Genomic DNA, 17,489 nt, shown 5'->3' with positions numbered 1-17,489 from the left:
TGTCTCCCTCCTGTCGAGCCCTGCTGCTCAGGATCATTTTCTGCTAACAAGGTTTGAGGAGATCAGGGTGACAGCTTTTCTGGCTTTGACTGATATCAACAAACCTGTCAGCTGTTGATACTTAAACTGCTCTGCCCTCTCAGTTAATCCACCAATATCCACCAACTAAAAAGGCACAGCTTCAAGGGATCAACAAGGCCACATTTAAAAGTGCACAGGGCAGTTTTGCTTTATGCATCTAAACTGAAAGGAACCCCGATGCCATGATTCAAAACTGGATGTAACTGAAAAATGAGTGACATTGGTTATTTGGCTTATAGAAATTCACCATTTGTTTGACAGGAGACCAAGCAACACCTGTGATATAAGTCATGGCTACAGCATCAGGAGAAATTGGAATTGCCCTCTTTACCAATACCCAAACATGCCTGCCACTGTTTATTCACCCTGTATCAAGAAGATGAAAAAGCAAGTGTGTCATCTCCATGGCAACTCTGCCACAAACAAAACTGAAAAAAACTGTAGTGGTCACGGTCACTGGATACACGAATCATCCTGCTTTGTGAGGAAGCGAAAGTATCACAGCAGGATCAAATTAGAGTGGCTGTTTCCAGTCAAAGGTGATAACAGAGTGTATTCATTTTACATTTCATGAAATATTTGTTTGGGTGAAGTGTTATTACAGGCCATTTTGCTTTATCTACGAAAGCACCATTACTGTATAAGTAAGGGTCTCATCAATAGTCTCTCAAATAGTGATGTCAGTTTTTGTTTTTGTTTTCTAATACTTGGAACTATAAATAATAAAGCACATCATATGCTATACATAAATTATATGAACTCACTTGAAAACAGATGCTAGATTTGGCTAATGTTAGTACAGGGATTCCCTAAACTTTTTCAGGTTAAGGGGACCATACCATTGTACTTATAAGTTTTAGTTCCTTAACAACAAAATCATGTGCACTTTACATTTTTGCTGACCATTTTTGAATGCATGTTAGAGTTTTAGATTCACTGTCATTGTGCTATAATTCCAGGCATATATTGATTTCAGTTCATTTCTGTATGTTATAAAAACCCACAAACAAACTGCTGAAACTTAAAGCTGCTCTGATCCATATTTCTATATTAAGAATGGATGAAATGACTATGCATAATGTGAAAGGAGTTGCTTGTAGTGACAAACCTACAGAGAATTATCAACAAACTGTCATTTCCCACAGCAACGTTTTAGTGTTTTTCGGCTCGTTGTTTTAGTTTTACAGCCTGCAACTTTACTGTTTTGCTTCATTCTCACCAATCTCCTCATTAATGTTTTTCCCAGCAGCAGCAGGCAGCTGTTTACAGTGAAAAAACCGACTGGTGCTGCCACATTTTATACCCGAACAAACCCAAAAACCAAAGCTCTATTTTTGTGTTATTCCATCCATTACTGACTGTGCCGGCTGCCAGCTATTAGCTCACAATGATTACACTCTGTCTCTTTCGCTCTTTCCTCTCAGCATTGCGTGTCACCTTTCAACACATGGCACAAATGGATGCAAACAGTTGGCCCAGTCAGAGACAGAAAGAGAGAAATAAATCACATTTGAAAACAATCAGACCAGAGTCCGTCCTGTGCCTGATGTCTTGCGCCACAAATTAGCTCAAACCCAACTCGTAATCATATCCTTTTTCAGAAAACTGTTGGGTTCAGATTGGGTTGCAGAACTCTTCCTAGCTAAAACTAGTGCAATCTAATACAACAACCCTGCAACAAATCCTACCTTCCTCAATCAATCAGGCAACTTTACATTGAAAAGTAAAATAAATAATAATAATGAAATAATGTTCATTTTTTGTTGTGAAAATGTTTTAGAGAGGTGTTGATTGAACTTCATAGTCATTTTGGAGGCTGTATCGGTGGTGCTGTTGATTTATACTGCATCATACTGAGAGGTGTTTCTAATATTTTGTCTACCCCATTTACATCAACAAGGCATGACTAAATATTAGAATCACCTCTCAGTATAAAACAGTGTATCTAATAAACATCATCCTCATACAGTATGTTCTTTCATAGTTCTTAACTTAGCAGTGATATTGAACTCTTCCTGACCTCCTGGGATCTTCTCAAAGACCCTTGAAGTCCCTGCACCCCACATGACGATGCTCATTCAAACTAACTAACATTGTATTCTGTTTGGCACAGTGAATGTCTGTCTAATGTCAGATCTGCTCTTTGTCTAATGTCAGATCTCTGGCACGGTATCAAGGGCAAGGTTTGGGAGCAGGGTATGGGCTGAAATATCACGCACTGTCCTCTGCCTCAGCCAGACCCTCAGGGCTTCTCCTATCACCCTCAGACGACTCAAGATCTGGAATGTCGGATAGACTTTCCGTAACCTCCTCACCACAATGAGAGCGTTTCACGGTGGAAACATCCACCCATTTAATAGGGCTCGTAAGATTCTTCAAATTATGCCCCAGCAAAGAACATGATTTTTAGGCCTTGGATAATCATGGTTCATCTAATGGCTGCTCTCAGCAGGGGGCCCTTTGTGCACTGTCACAATAACGTCCTGACTCTTTTAAGGGCAAATCTCTTGCTGTGACCGAGAAACGTGGCCCATTTGTAATTGCAGCTGAATTATTCAAAGTAAACAGTGGAAAAACAAACATTCCACAGACTGCCTCATGCAGTGTCATTATTCCTTCATATTAAAGGAAATGGCCTAGGCTCCTCTTTGGTTTAATTGAAAATAATCGACGTTCAGCATTGCTTGTGTTGAGTCTACAAATCTTTGTGAACCAGAAATGTAAACAATGAATAACTGTTCCTTACGCCTTGCTGGTGTCCCCCAGAGGCTGCGAATATCATTACACCCCCAGTATGAAAGCATGAGACAGACCAAAAAGGTCTGTGTCATGTGTTGATCAAATCAGTCCCCTTTCTCCCCTTGGGAGTAAGAATGTACTTAGCAAATTTATTGTGAGATTATTAGAAATCCTGAGTGCAAAATTAACTATTTGGTTTGGTGTTGGTGCAGGGAAAGAGGTCTGGGGGTCATAAAAACATTCTCATCTCATCTCAAGATTCTCATCCTCTGGGGACCCATGTACCCATGAGTACCCATGGCAAATTTCCTGGAAATTCAGGCATTAGGTTTGAAGACATCTTGTCACCTTGTTGTGATGGTCAAGGGGAAATTTTGACCTGACCATAGTGCTATGGAAGGCTCAGGGGGGCTCAAGGAGGTTACATTAGACATTTTTTAGATCTAAACTGGTTTTGTTGAAACTTGTGGGGCAGATAGGCCTTATATGATTGATTTGATTTCCATGGTGCTCTTGCTCTGGGATGTCCACCTTAGATAATTATTTTTTTTCAGTAGAGATGTTCTAAGACAGAGGTTGGGAAAATATCTGCAATTTCTTCCTTCTCTTTCTTATTAGCAAAGAGCTGTAAACAAAACCATTCAGCTAGCAGCTTCTTACTCTTAGTTGGCACTGACCATGATTTTTGCTGGTTAAAATGACCAACGTTGTCTGTGGCAGGTCATATCAGATGTTGCTAAATAATGTTAATCCAGCAAGTAACTTCATGACAGGCCAAAAGTACACTTCGCTATTGTTGAGTTTGTGTGCTCCCTGCAAGCTTGTGTCTGTACTTGACTTGTGTAAAATAAGTTGTGCCAAATTTAGTAGTCCATAGCTGTGTTATTACAATGTTTCAGATACATTTAGGTATATAAATTATCAGGTCTAACTTATTAAAGGACTTGGATTGGAGCCAAAAAAAAACTGGGGACGTCCTTCTTATACAATATAACTGTAGTTTGTAGGGTCCAGAAATCAGTACAACTTAAAACTGAAGGGATAAAGCCTCTATTACACCTGTGGATGTCACAGTCACTTGGAGAATTGGCCAACATTGGCAAAGCTTTGCAGTCTGTAACACTTAACTTGTTGTGGGGTCTCAATTGGTAATTTCACCTCTGTGTTGAACATTTGTTCCATTAAGGAAGATTTCAAGTTTCAGAGAAGTTTGTTCAAGGATATATGCTCAATTATCATCCTATCATAGACAGCTTTGGTAGTTGCTTGGCCCACTTCAACTGCCCTCAGGCTCAATCCTCTTTACCCAAATTTAGACTGTAGGGCCCAAGTAACTGACAAATATTGTAGTGAGCAAGTAACATAGTGGAGACTGACCATGTTCTCTACAGTTTATGAGCTCAGCTGTCACTGCTGTGGTTAAGGGGCAGTTAACAGCTGATAAATAGCTCTGGAGTCATAATCTGTCAGATATGTCATATACAAATCTGTGGCATAAAATGAACATTTCCATGCTATTTAAACCATAAAGAGGCCACTCATCTCACAGATGGCCACAATAATCATAACAAAGGACACATCTGACATTAAAATGGAATTAACCCCAGATCATTATAAAGAAATGTGGCAGTTAGAAGGAGGACTAGGGATGCCCCATGTATTATCATGGTGAAAGTGGGCGTGTGTGTCTGTGTGTCTACACGAATGCACAGCGGTCTGCAGTCCAACTGTGTGTGCATTAAAGCAGACAGTTAAGTGGACCACTGCTGCCTTAGCCTGGTCACAGATGGGATATGGCAGAAATGGCAATTACACCAAATATTTTCAGCTAATATTCTGCATTTTATGACTCATCCTGTTGAACCCCATTGTTGGTCCAACAGTGTTGGCAGTATGTAGTATAAGTCTAATCTTGTTTGAAGGGTAATCAATTCATAATTACGCTCTCTTGTAGTTAAAGCTTAAATGAGTGTGTTAGAAATCATTTCATTTTCTTTTGAGCTTATTGACTCTTCTCATGCGTGATTAATCATTACATACTGTAATTTGTTCAGGGACACTCACCACACAAGGCTGGACTTTTAATTGCATCAGCATCTTCTCACATTGGCTCAAATGCTTCTCTCTCAATTTTCAACTGCATTGTTATAGTTTATTTTGGTATATAATATAATGTTTTTATGCTCCAGCTTGTACTTGTGTTGGGAAATGACTCTTTTATTTTCTGAATATCTCCCTGGTGGAATTTTGTCTTTACTGACAGAGGTACAAGGCAACAGCTGGACCTGACTGAGAGGTTATAAAGTATTGATGTAATATGTATAGTCCTGCTGAGAGAGAGATTGAAGCTGGAAGTAGAGTATTCACAGCACTGTATGTGTCTGAGAGCTGGAGTCAAAATAAGTACAGTGAGATTATTTGTTTTCTCTCTGAGAGTGAGATGAGAACATCAATATCAATTTCATTTCTGTCTGTTAAATATGGAGCTAAAGTCAAGCCCTTGTTAGCTTAGCTTAGCAAAAAGACTGGAAGTAGGGGGAAATGGCCAGCCTAGCTCTGTCCAAAGTTCAAAAAACGTCTGTTTTTGTACAAAATAAACAAACAAGTGACAGCATGTTGATCAATTAACTTTAGAGGTGTTGGTAGGTGTATTTTTGAACATTAGATAGAGCCATGATACCTGTTTCTCCCTGCTTCCAGTCTTTATAGTCCTTATGCTAAGCTAAGCTAAGCTAACTCTATCCTGACTCCAGCTCAGTACTGAACACACAGACATGACATTGATGTTGATCTTATCTCACTCTTGGAAAGCAAATAAATATATCAAATGTTGATCAGTTCTTGTAAAGGCACATGTAATAATATTTTGTGTAACGTAGTAGCACCAGGCTAAAACTTAACACCCTTCAAAGTAGCGTGAAATAACTTTTTGTAGGCACTGTTGCTGTTATTATTAGCCTGCTCTGCTTTGTAATGTCTGGGTTTGAGTGACTATATATGTGTATAAGGGCTACTGTATGTGTAATTTAAACTAAGAAAAGTTTCTAATGATTCACTGCGAATGAAAAGTGCAGTACAAATTAAATGTATTAATATTATTAATGGCCTCAAACCCACAATGTATACAGTGTTCAACTGGACAGATTTGCTTTACGGCATAAATGAGTATCGCTTCATGCTAACAGAGTTGTATTCAACTTTTATACATTTCCTTGGCATGCAAAACAGATTCACATGGAGGTACCTGAGGGAAATGGAGGGAGACAATTAGCGACATCCTTTGTAGCAGCTGGAGATACGGCAAAGATACAGGAATGCTGTCACAATTAAAGCTAGTATCTGTTGTTTTTAAAAGGAATTAATTGTTAATATTCCATCTGTATGGTTTGATCCAAGGTATTCTCCATACTCCTGCTGGGTCACACCTCTCCTGATTGACAGAAGAAGTGTTAAAACCGCGCCAGCAAAATGGCAGAGACGAGCCTTGCACCATGTTTGTATTTTCACACGTTAAAATCAGCAGCATAAGCCCAGTGGTGTCACACATTGCTAGACAAAGCGTCTGTCACATTTTTACTCGCTGATTTAAATAAATGGCAGCTTCCCAACACAACTCTCCACAGCTACTCCACCACCTTTTTTATGTCTCCCAACAGCATTTCAGTTAGCTTTAACTGCCAGAGAAGGTAAGAACATGTGGAAAATTACAGATTTCTGATTAAAATCATTGATTCACTTTTGAAATTCCGCACATGGCACCTTTTTGGTGTCTGTAACAAGCTGCTGTACTGTATAACCCTGCAAAAAAACATGCTGACCTAGTGTGTAGCAACCCTTTTTACAGACCTTAATGACACAGATATGTGACATGTTCAAAGGACACCCCTGTCTCTCTCTCTCTCTCTCTCTCTCTCTCTCTCTCTCTGTCAGGCGGTTAGTGTGTCAGAGCAGAGAGTCAGCGGCTCTATTAGGTTTTGCAGCGTAAGCCCCGGCTGTCAGTGAACCACAGCTATCAGAGCCAGCAGCATCCTCCTCTCGTTTTTTTTTAAAGCCTCTCCTTCATCAGCATTATGTCCTGCTCTCGAGCGTAAACTGCCAAACCTTCCAAAAACAAGCTCATCTCTGTGTGCGGCTGCCTGACGCGTTACCTGACCCTCTAAATGAGCATGCATACGCACACATACATGCAATTTTTTCAACAGAAAATAAGGTGAACTTGACCCACACATGGCAGTATATCCTATAAATGGGTACTATCACCCCTTAACCCCCCCTCTCTCTCTCAGCCTGGCCAGACAAGCAGCACATTAGCATGGATCAAACAGTGTGTGTGTGTCAGGGGGGTTGTAGGGGTGCAGAGAATCAGGCACCCGTTTCCATTGTTCCAAGCCAGGCTCTAACTTTGGAAAGCCTAAATTAATGTCATTATTGCAGGAGCCGAATGTTTACATTGGCTTTGTTGTTTTGTGTTGGACAGCTGAGCTGCAGCGTGTCCCCCCAGTGCAGCGTGTGCAGTTTTACCCCCGTCAACCCCCCCCCCCTTTCCTCTCTACAGCTCCCCCTTTTGTTTCTTTGCCCCAATCAGTGTAAGAGCAGTATGATGCACACAGCAACAGCACACTCATGTTTACCAGCCTGGGTGGTCTGTGATCACGTCATACAAATTGATGCAGAGAAGAGGAAGTGGTTTTGCAGGTTTTAACCAATTGACTTGAAGTCATGTGTACTTTACATCACTGGTGACTATTTTCCTCAGAAAACCATTAGTTTTCCCCCATCCTCTAGCCACTGATTTCGGTTCATGCCGGTTCAGCATGAACTTTAAGAGACTTGATGCTGCACTGTAAGTCATTACAGTGAACATTCTGTTATCTTAAGTTATGATACTGTTACGGTAATGCAGGGTATGCGTTGTCCCTTAGTGTTCAAAAGAATTCCAACACCAAAATAGTGACTGCAAGGAAAACTGTGATGGACTATCTTTCTCAAGCAAGTTTCAGTTGTCTGCCACTTCAGTCAGAATCCCTCAGTTCTACTTGAAATATTGAATCACCTTAATGGGGATATCTGGACAAAGCTTCTTCTGTCAGTCTGTAAACATAAGCTAGCATTAGCTAATGTAACATTAGCTCAGCATCTAAAGGGGAGACTGTGAGCTGTCAGCAGAATCAGTTTACATCCTATCTGACATTTTATCATTTTTTTTTATATTTTAAGCTTTAGCTGATATGTGACTTACCAGCAGTTTGTACATGTTATTAGCAGCTATCACTAAATATGATGCCACTTTTGACTATGATGACTAGAATAATGAAAAGGTCATTTTAGGTATTCCAGTAATGTAGTTATCATTAAATGTGAGCTATAGTAAATTGCTCTGTTTTTTTACATACATATTTGTCAGTGGCACTAAGTCTTGGTGAAAGGGGGGAGTACTTCCTCATAGTTTTCATCCATATGATTTTATAATTTCTTCAGAAGTCTCATTCCTACAGTGTATTCAAAACTTTCATTCGTTTCATGTCCAAAATAACATGTCTAATATCAATTCTTATATTCTTTTAATATTAGTATTCACCAGGTGTACAGTTTTCACAGTATTATTTACTGTGGATAGAGCTGTGACCCTCTTTGAAAAGCACCAATGGACCCATTTGACCTCCTCCCAGACAATCCTGGCTCAAACACCGGATGGCAATTACTGTGTTGCTCATTGGTTTTTCTGGGGAACCATTTTTAGAAACTGTTAAACCATTACTGAGAAAACAGCCTCTTTTATTGATACTGGCCAGTTTCTAGCATTGTGTTGCTTGTGTATTGATTTGTGTCCTTAAATTAAACTAAGGGCTAAATCTACAAAAGAATTGTTCAGCCTTTGCAGCTGCTAAACCTGCACAAATGAGACAAAAAGATAGCGTGTAATTCACAAAGCACCCGCAAAGGGTGAAATGCACCGCAAACTGCGCTGCCAAGCAAATAGCGTCATGGTGCGCCTGTTCCATTTGCATGTATGTAAATTAGGTAATATTCATACATTTGGTGCAAGATCGGCCCCTTTCTATGCAAATAAACCTTGTTTGAAAAAACAGTATAATTCACAAAGACCAGCACTAATTGCCACATGCTGTTAGGGTGGAGTGATTAGTGTCTTCAGATAGTTGGTGATAACTGTGTGCACACTCACTCCTCACTCACTCTTTCACTCTCTCTCTCTGTCTCTCTCTCGCTCTCTTCAAATCTTTCAGCTTGTGAGGTCTGAATGATATTGAATTGATACTGAATGATATCAAGGGGAGTCTTCAGTCAGACATTGGGGGGGTGTTATAGTGGGTAGGAGGGGTGGTAGGTTTATCTCAGACTTTCAGCTACTTAAAATAAAAATGTTCTGACAGCTCTGATGGAGATCAGGATTCATATAACGGCTGCTTTATTACAAACAATTCCACTGTATAAATCTGAATCTGTATGTAACAGCTGATCTGTAGATGTGTAGCAGAAGTTACTGCTGCTGTGCCGCGTGTGTAAATGCGTACAGCCTCTCAGTGTGGAGACGCAGGTATCGTTTCAGCTGCTGTGTGATGCTGCAGCCAGCTGTGACACACAGCCAGATGTGGGTAACAAACAGAACATCAGTACTGATGTTTCTGTGAAATCCTGAATATATTCAGTGACACCTGAAGAACATTACTGTAAGATTCAGACATTAATCTGACATGTTTCAGACCTGCCTGAGTCACATTCATAGCTGTATGTTGACATTTGACATTTCAGTAGATCATGTTTTAGATGAGAAATACTAGAGAAGCTAAATACATGTACATTGGTTTGTGACTGTGGAGAGCTCTGTGTTCACACCTCTGCCAATTAAAGACACACAATTTGAGGCTTTTGTGCTCTCTCATTATGGACCAATCTGAAAAGTCTGAAACACTGGAAACCGCTCCGGTCACTCAATCAGACACAAAATAAACTGCACTCAGCTGCAAAACTTTATGGGCATGTTTGCTTCCAGTCTTTATAGTCCTTATGCTAAGCTAAGCTAAGCTAACTCTATCCTGACTCCAGCTCAGTACTGAACACACAGACATGACATTGATGTTGATCTTATCTCACTCTTGGAAAGCAAATAAATATATCAAATGTTGATCAGTTCTCGTAAAGGCACATGTAATAATATTTTGTGTAACGTAGTAGCACCAGGCTAAAACTTAACACCCTTCAAAGTAGCGTGAAATAACTTTTTGTAGGCGCTGTTGCTGTTATTATTAGCCTGCTCTGCTTTGTAATGTCTGGGTTTGAGTGACTATATATGTGTATAAGGGCTACTGTATGTGTAATTTAAACTAAGAAAAGTTTCTAATGATTCACTGCAAATGAAAAGTGCAGTACAAATTAAATGTATTAATATTATGAATGGCCTCAAACCCACAATGTATACAGTGTTCAACTGGACAGATTTGCTTTACGGCACAAATGAGTATTGCTTCATGCTAACAGAGTTGTATTTAACTTTTATATATTTCCTTGGCATGCAAAACTTTATGGGCATGTTTGCGCCGGCATATCACTAGCGCAAAATCTTTTGTGAATAAGACCTTAAAGCGGGGCAGGTTGCGGGTGTAAATGCTGCGCAATTCACAGTGCTATGAGAGGGCGCAATCCATTCTTTGTGGATTTCACCCTAAATGTGGAAAATGTGAGTGATGTGATGAACACAAATTGCTTGACTTGTATGATAATTGAATCAGTCGAAAACCCCTTTGTACAAATCCATCATGTAAAGTAATGATTGTAGCATTTACTGTCACTTTTCTCAAAGAGTGACTTACTCTTCAAAGCTGAAGGGCTCAATATGTCCTCAACAGAACACAAAGCTGCCATTCATTTTCCAACTCTTTGTATCTCTGTGTCCCCATAAGGGAAATCTTGTTCTTTTATCCCCAGGAACTTAATTTATTTCCCATTATTGTGTGAGATGGCTATTTGTTCGCCAAATATAAGTCAGGTGTCCTTGGAGACAAGCGCACAAAAGGTCCCTCTTGGTGGCTGGGAGTTTATTCATTTCTCTCTAGCCTCCTCCCACTACATCCCATCAAGCTTTCACATAGCTCACACAAGTCTCAGTGAAATTACACAGTAGAACAGAATTGCACCTTCAGTACCTTGTGAGAAAACCCAGTAGGACATTTAAAATTGGATGGAAAAGATTGACTCAGCTAAAAGTACTACATTGTCTCTTTTTTTAACACTGAAGCCTGGTTCATATGGTAACAGCCCAAGGTGAAGCACATTCCCAATCCAAGCATCATCTCACACTGACATTGACAATGCTGTAATTATAAAACTGAGTGTTAATTAACATGCAGATTGGAGTCTGATACAAACTCAGAGCAGCTCACAGATGCCAGAAATAATATCAGAGTTCAACCTTGAAGCAAGGAACCCAAAAAAACAATATTTGGACTGCAAGTTAGACAAACTGCCAATGAGCTGAGCTATATTTCATCTCTAGCTAGATTTGTTTTTGTATGTCATGACAAAATGCAAGTTTTATAATGTTAGCTAGCCTGACAATCAAACTCAATAGGCGTTTTCTTACATTGTTTGCACCAGTCAGTAGCAAGTGATGTACCTGTCCAGCCAACATCAATTTCAGTTGACACCGAAGCTCTTGTGGCAGTTGCTGGGAGCACTTAAAGGTGCCCAATGGAGTTCTTTTGTAAGCAAACAAAAGTCATCTGTACATTAATTTAACATTTAATATAATGTACATCTTCGATTTAGCATTACACTCCTATAAAATTGTTGGACACACGATGGACAGTTTTTTAAAAAATCAGTGCAGTTGAACCAGAGATATCATCTTTTCCCTTGTCAAAATCTGGTGCCTACATGACCCACAATGCAACTTAACCACCCACAGTCCAGTTGGAGTTTTGTATGTGTTATACTAGTAGTGACTAACATTGTCTGGAGCTGCTAGCCTCAAACAGAGATGAGTAGCGGGCTACAGAGGTCTGGTCATTTTCAAACTTCAGCCCTAACCAACTACAACTTTTTCACATATGCAGTACTCCCCAAGATCTGTAAACAGATTTTGATGTGTGAAATCAGTGGAGTTCCCCTTTAATATTCTAAATCATGCAGTGTTTACATGCATGTCATGCTTGCAGTCTTCTTCTTCCCTACCTTTGCAGGGGATTTGTTACGTTTCTTTGCGCATTACCACCAAACCATTGGCAGGACTTTGTCTTGTGTCACCAAACGGGACAGTATTTTAAGGTGTGACCTTTAGAGATGCTGGTAGAGATGGGGGATTTTCACTTTGGGCAGAGCTTAGCTAGCTGTTTCCCCAGCTTCCAGTCTTTATGCTGAGCTACAAGGCTACATCGGCTTATTACGCAAGGCTTATCAAGTACGGAACCTGACTAAGTTCCGTACTTTAAGGGGAACTTCAGTTTGCTCATCATGAAGAGTATAACTCTGTGAAAACAGTTGTTTAATGGCTGTAGCTCTGGAGGAGCTTTCCAAAGTTTGAAAAAATAATTCTAATGAAAGCAGTGTGTTTTTAGCAGGCAGGGTGAGGTCCAATGAAAATCACTATTGAGCTGCATTATGGGAAATGTAGGAACTAGCATTTTTGGAACTTGACACCTACTTGGAACTAAAAGTCAGAATATGACATGGGAAGGACTAAGATGCAAGGAATCGACGCAAATGAAGGAATAGTTGGGATTCAATTGCAATGCAGTTACACTGCAGCAGTTGTCAGTTGAGTGACTTGCTCAAAAGGACCTCAACAGTATTTTCTGAGGGAGGAGGGAATGATCCCTCCTAGTATTGTCCAGCTGATCCACATTTGAAGGCATTCACAAACATGATGGTCGCTGATGAGCCAAAATTGGCAGGACCAAAGAAAAAAAATCTTTTATTGAATGTATTTGTAATGAACTGTTGCACTCAGCTGCCTTCTATTGACCTCAGTTCATTTTAATAACATTGATTTTTTGATTGTTATATCGATATCATGAAGAAGCCAATCACACTATTGATTTAACGATGATGCATTGTCTCTTCTGCTCAGTTTAATGGTTCATGGGTTTTCCTCATTAGCTCATTAAAACAGAATGTTCTTACCTTTGTGGACAGAAACGGAAAGCAAAGGGCAGAGAGTCAGTTTGTCATATAAGGAGACTGGAGAGTTTTTAGACAGCAAATTAAGCATGTGTTTATGTCAAGGATGTTCCCTCCTCCAGATAAAGGTCAGAGTTTTGAAGGTTATGGAATGTGAGGTCTGCAAGGAGAAATCCTAAACATGCGTTGATCATTATTTCAAGCGGAGGAAGTGGCAGGCGCCAGCCAGCTGACCTATACAACAGAGAATCTACCGGAAGGATATAATGATACACCTCAGGGGCTTTAAGTGTGTGTAGGTGTGTGTGTGTGTTTCTGTGTAGTTTACCCATACATTTGTGCTGGCATCAGTATGTGTGTACATGTGTAGATATTATACTGTTCACTGTTAGGATGAAATGTTATTTTAATTTCAGTAACATTATATTTCATGTTGGTGCTCGTCCTTCATGGGGTCTGGTGGTTTTGCTGATAATTTATCAATTTGAGTCTATTTATTATTGTGGAACTTTTAATCTAATCATGAAAATTAAGATTATAATACAGTAAACTCTCACATAAAAGCATGCTTTTTCACATAATGGCAGAGCTGACATGAATAAATAAATTCCAGTACCTAATAGAGGCTAGGGATAGGACATTAAATTGTCTGTACTATAATGGCTTACATGATAAATTCAGCATAATGACTTTTCCACAGCAGTAATTCCATGTCATACTCAGCAATCTGTTGCTCTGAGTTTCTCTTTATAACAGAAACACTGTTTTCACTCTCTAAACAATATCAATTGTTTCAAGTTTGCTGTTATTTGTCAAAGTTGAAGTCCTTCTCTACTCAAAAATGTGTTTTTCTTCTTGTTCCTTCACTTGGATGTTTGATTTTCATTGTGCAGAACGATGTGTGTGCAGAGTTTGTTTTCACATTCATCTGATGAAGTGGGAAAGTTTGATGTGCCGACCTTAAATTATAGTGTAACACATGTACCTACAAGCATGATCACAACTAGTTTGGAGCCAATCGAGGGCCAGTATACATCACAACAAGTATGATGTGGAAACTTGAAGCCTCCAGTGCACATTTTTCCACATTGTCAACATTTTTTGTGGACAAACATGTCAGACACTATTTATTGCCAATCCATCTAGTGGATGTTTAACACATTTCAGTATTAACTTTCACTGAATAAGTGAAAAATGTGACCTGCTGGTGGCTCTAGATGAAAAGTCAGATGATCACCAAAGTGATCAGAAGTCATCCACTGGGTTCCACAACTGTTTGCACCAAAATTAATTGCAATCCATTCATTAGTTGTTAAGATATTTCAGTCTGGCCCAAAGTGCTGGGCTGACAAACAGACATTGTCATGGCAGCGTTGCCATTTCTTGAGCCATGCGGCTAGTGAGGCTAAAACAGGTCAACATTAAGACATCTCCCTGAGATGTCTTAATAGAATATGATCAAATATACTTAGAAAACAGGGGAAATTAGGGATAATATAAGTCTGTTTCAGACTATATCTGTATCTCTCTACAGTTGTGATATATTACAGCCCTGGCCACTTTTTGAGAATTTGTAGGAGGAGTGTGCTGTGACTACTTCACCAGCCAACTGGTTGCTTAAGTAACGAACAAATGTGAAAAACAACTCAGCATCACTAAGCTGATTACCTGGAAGAATCTTCTTCATTTCACCATCACTTTTCAGCCTTCACCAGGGTCATTGCTATTGTAAATTGCAGAGTTGTTCTCATAGTTACCCCTTTAAAGAGAGGCAAAGTCCACTTGCAACCTTTTGTCACTTGTTGTACACGTCAATGACACTGTGTAGCAAAATGACGTTTTGTCTTCTTTTGTGTCCTCTAAATCATCTTTGAACCCTTATTTTGTGACCTCTTGGAAGGGTCCTGTTGCCAAATTTGGAACCCAATGTAACTATGTTTGTTCACCTCAGTTTGGAGATTAAATAGTTTTTTTCATATTAAATGTGATGCATTTGTTTAATTCCGATAGCAAAATGCTTTTGTTTTCATTGCTAGCTTTCCTCTTAATTTTTGTGGATTAGAATAACTTTTGCATGTGTTTGAAGGTGAAACAGATGAGTGCTGCTGCTTTGCTTTGCTTCACTTTGCCATCCTTGTCCTGCAGCCCTCACATCCAGTCGGCAGCCGTCCACATGGCCTTACAGCTGCTCCATCTCTCAGGGATGCTGCAGGCCTGTGGTGGACCCAGAGCTGTAATCACTCTGAGGCAGAAATCGCTGTTATTTTAACCCAGCAGCGTGAGGAAATTCTACATTCCGAGCACAACCGTGCAAGACAGAGCAAGCTGGAGACAAACAGAGCATGTCGCTGATGCTCATAGAATTATTCCTCGGTCAGTTTCTGAGAAGTGTGGTTTGATGTCGGCAGTTCTATCTGATGCGTCGTTGATTCGTATCAGCTGTGTCCAGATCCCTGGATTCCTGAGGCCCCAGTGCCAGGGTTGCATTACCATGAGATAGCCTTAAACATACCATAAAATCATCCAGCCACAGCAGAGATTTAGACTTGCCTGTCCATGAACCCTGCTTGGAGCTACAGAGGACTGTCTGGTACCCCTCCTCATCATAAACAAACTGATTATGCAGACAACAGCTTTCTGTTCTACCCAGGGTTATCCCAGGGTCAGCTCTTAGCCCGGGGCTATCCTCAGCCCTGGGCTAAGAATATGCAATGTGAAAAGCGCTCTAGATGTCCTGTTTGTTCAGAAGATTGGGTTTATACATGTGTGTATCTTGAGGTGGATTACATGTGGTAGCGATGTCCTCGATGACATCATCTGTAATAGCATCTGTCATCAATCAGCATCTGTAATAATTTGTAAAATTACCCCCCAAATTTCACCGTGTACAGAGGTCATCTAATAATATTTGTCTCATGTGAGTCGGCATCTAATTTCAGGGAGATTTAGTAGGTTTCCTGTGGGTGCCCCAAGGTAAAGCTATTGAGAAAATGGATAATACTTAGGGTAAAAATTCAGAGGGGCCATCTAAGTTTTGATTAGTTGTTTGATTTGTTGAAAACAGCACTCTGGAAGTACAGTGGATGTTACATTTCAGTTGTATCCAGAGATAGTTCTTTGCATTTAGTCAGTAAAGGGAAAAACAGATTGAATTCACCTCCTGTTAATACGCCACATATGATATTCACTTAGTGGTTAACATGAATGACTTAAAGAGGACTGCTTACAGCGACTTATTATTCCACTGCCCAGATGTGTGACTCAAGTCATGAATCTGATGACTTGACAACATTTTTTTAAAAAAGGCTTTCAATTCAACTTTGACTTGAACACCACTGACTCTTGACTTTAAATTTTTGACTTGGCATCGTTTGGTGTCCTCCAAAAGATAAAAAAATAAATGTATAACATGTTCAGCAAATCAACTCTTACAGCAACTAATCATGTTTCATAAGCTGGAGGGAAATGTGCAGACCAGCAGACAGACAACAGATGATGATTTGGATGTGAAGATTCCTCTGTGCTCAACACAAAATGATAAGCCACATGCAAATAGGGATGGGAATTGAGAACCGGTTCCATTTAAGAACCGGTTCCGAATTTTCTGATTCATTAGAATCCTATGCCTCTTAGCTTATCAAGTCCTTTTATTGATGCCGGCATGTTTTTCTGACAGTTGTGCATCGCAAAACAATGACGTCAAACTCGTGCGCCTCCGCTGCTGGAAACTTGAAACAAGAGAGTCACGACAAAGAGGAAGAAATAGTCCAAAGCAGAGCTTCATTTCATGAAGAGAGATGACAACAGTGCTAATAAATGAAACAGCAGCAATAAGCTGAAACATCTTTCTACACAACACAGGCTTAAACTCCAGGAATGCCATGTATGTGACACTGTTTCCCAACCGAGCAGCACGTCCGTTACCACAGGTAAATATCCTGTTATAATAACAACTAACATAACATAACCCTAACACAGAAAATTGATCAGGAATCAATAAGGGAATCGATTAAGAATTGGATCGATAAGAAGAATCAATAATGGCATTGGTATCAATAAAATCAATTCCCATCCCTACATGTAAAACATAAAGCTCAGAAACTGCTCATGTTTGTAATTGTGTATATTGTGATCATATTTGCTTTTGAAATATATTGGAAAGTAATAAATAGAAAAGTATGTAAGATAAATACACTTTCATTATTTTTGTAAATATACCGACTGTTTAAAAACTTAAAATACTATTAAACGTGGTGTTAGGTGCACAATACAGTTGATCTCATGTGAAAACATTTTAGTTGTCTTCTCCTAAACCTCTCCTACTTTTATCTGACATCTGATCTTACAAATGTCAGATTCACCAAGCTCAACTACGCATACTTGTCATCAATCTCTCATTTCAGACTGATGAATGCCACCTGTTCATTAGGAGGTGCGTGTTCAGGATATTTTATCATTAGCACAATCAGCGCCCCTAAATTGCGATATAAGGCTGCCTGTTCTGCTCCATTTGTGAGCAAGTTTCATTTACGAAA

Source organism: Thunnus thynnus, chromosome 18 (assembly GCF_963924715.1).
Source record: "Thunnus thynnus chromosome 18, fThuThy2.1, whole genome shotgun sequence".
NCBI lineage: Eukaryota > Metazoa > Chordata > Actinopteri > Scombriformes > Scombridae > Thunnus > Thunnus thynnus.
This window is presented reverse-complemented; position numbering follows the sequence as displayed.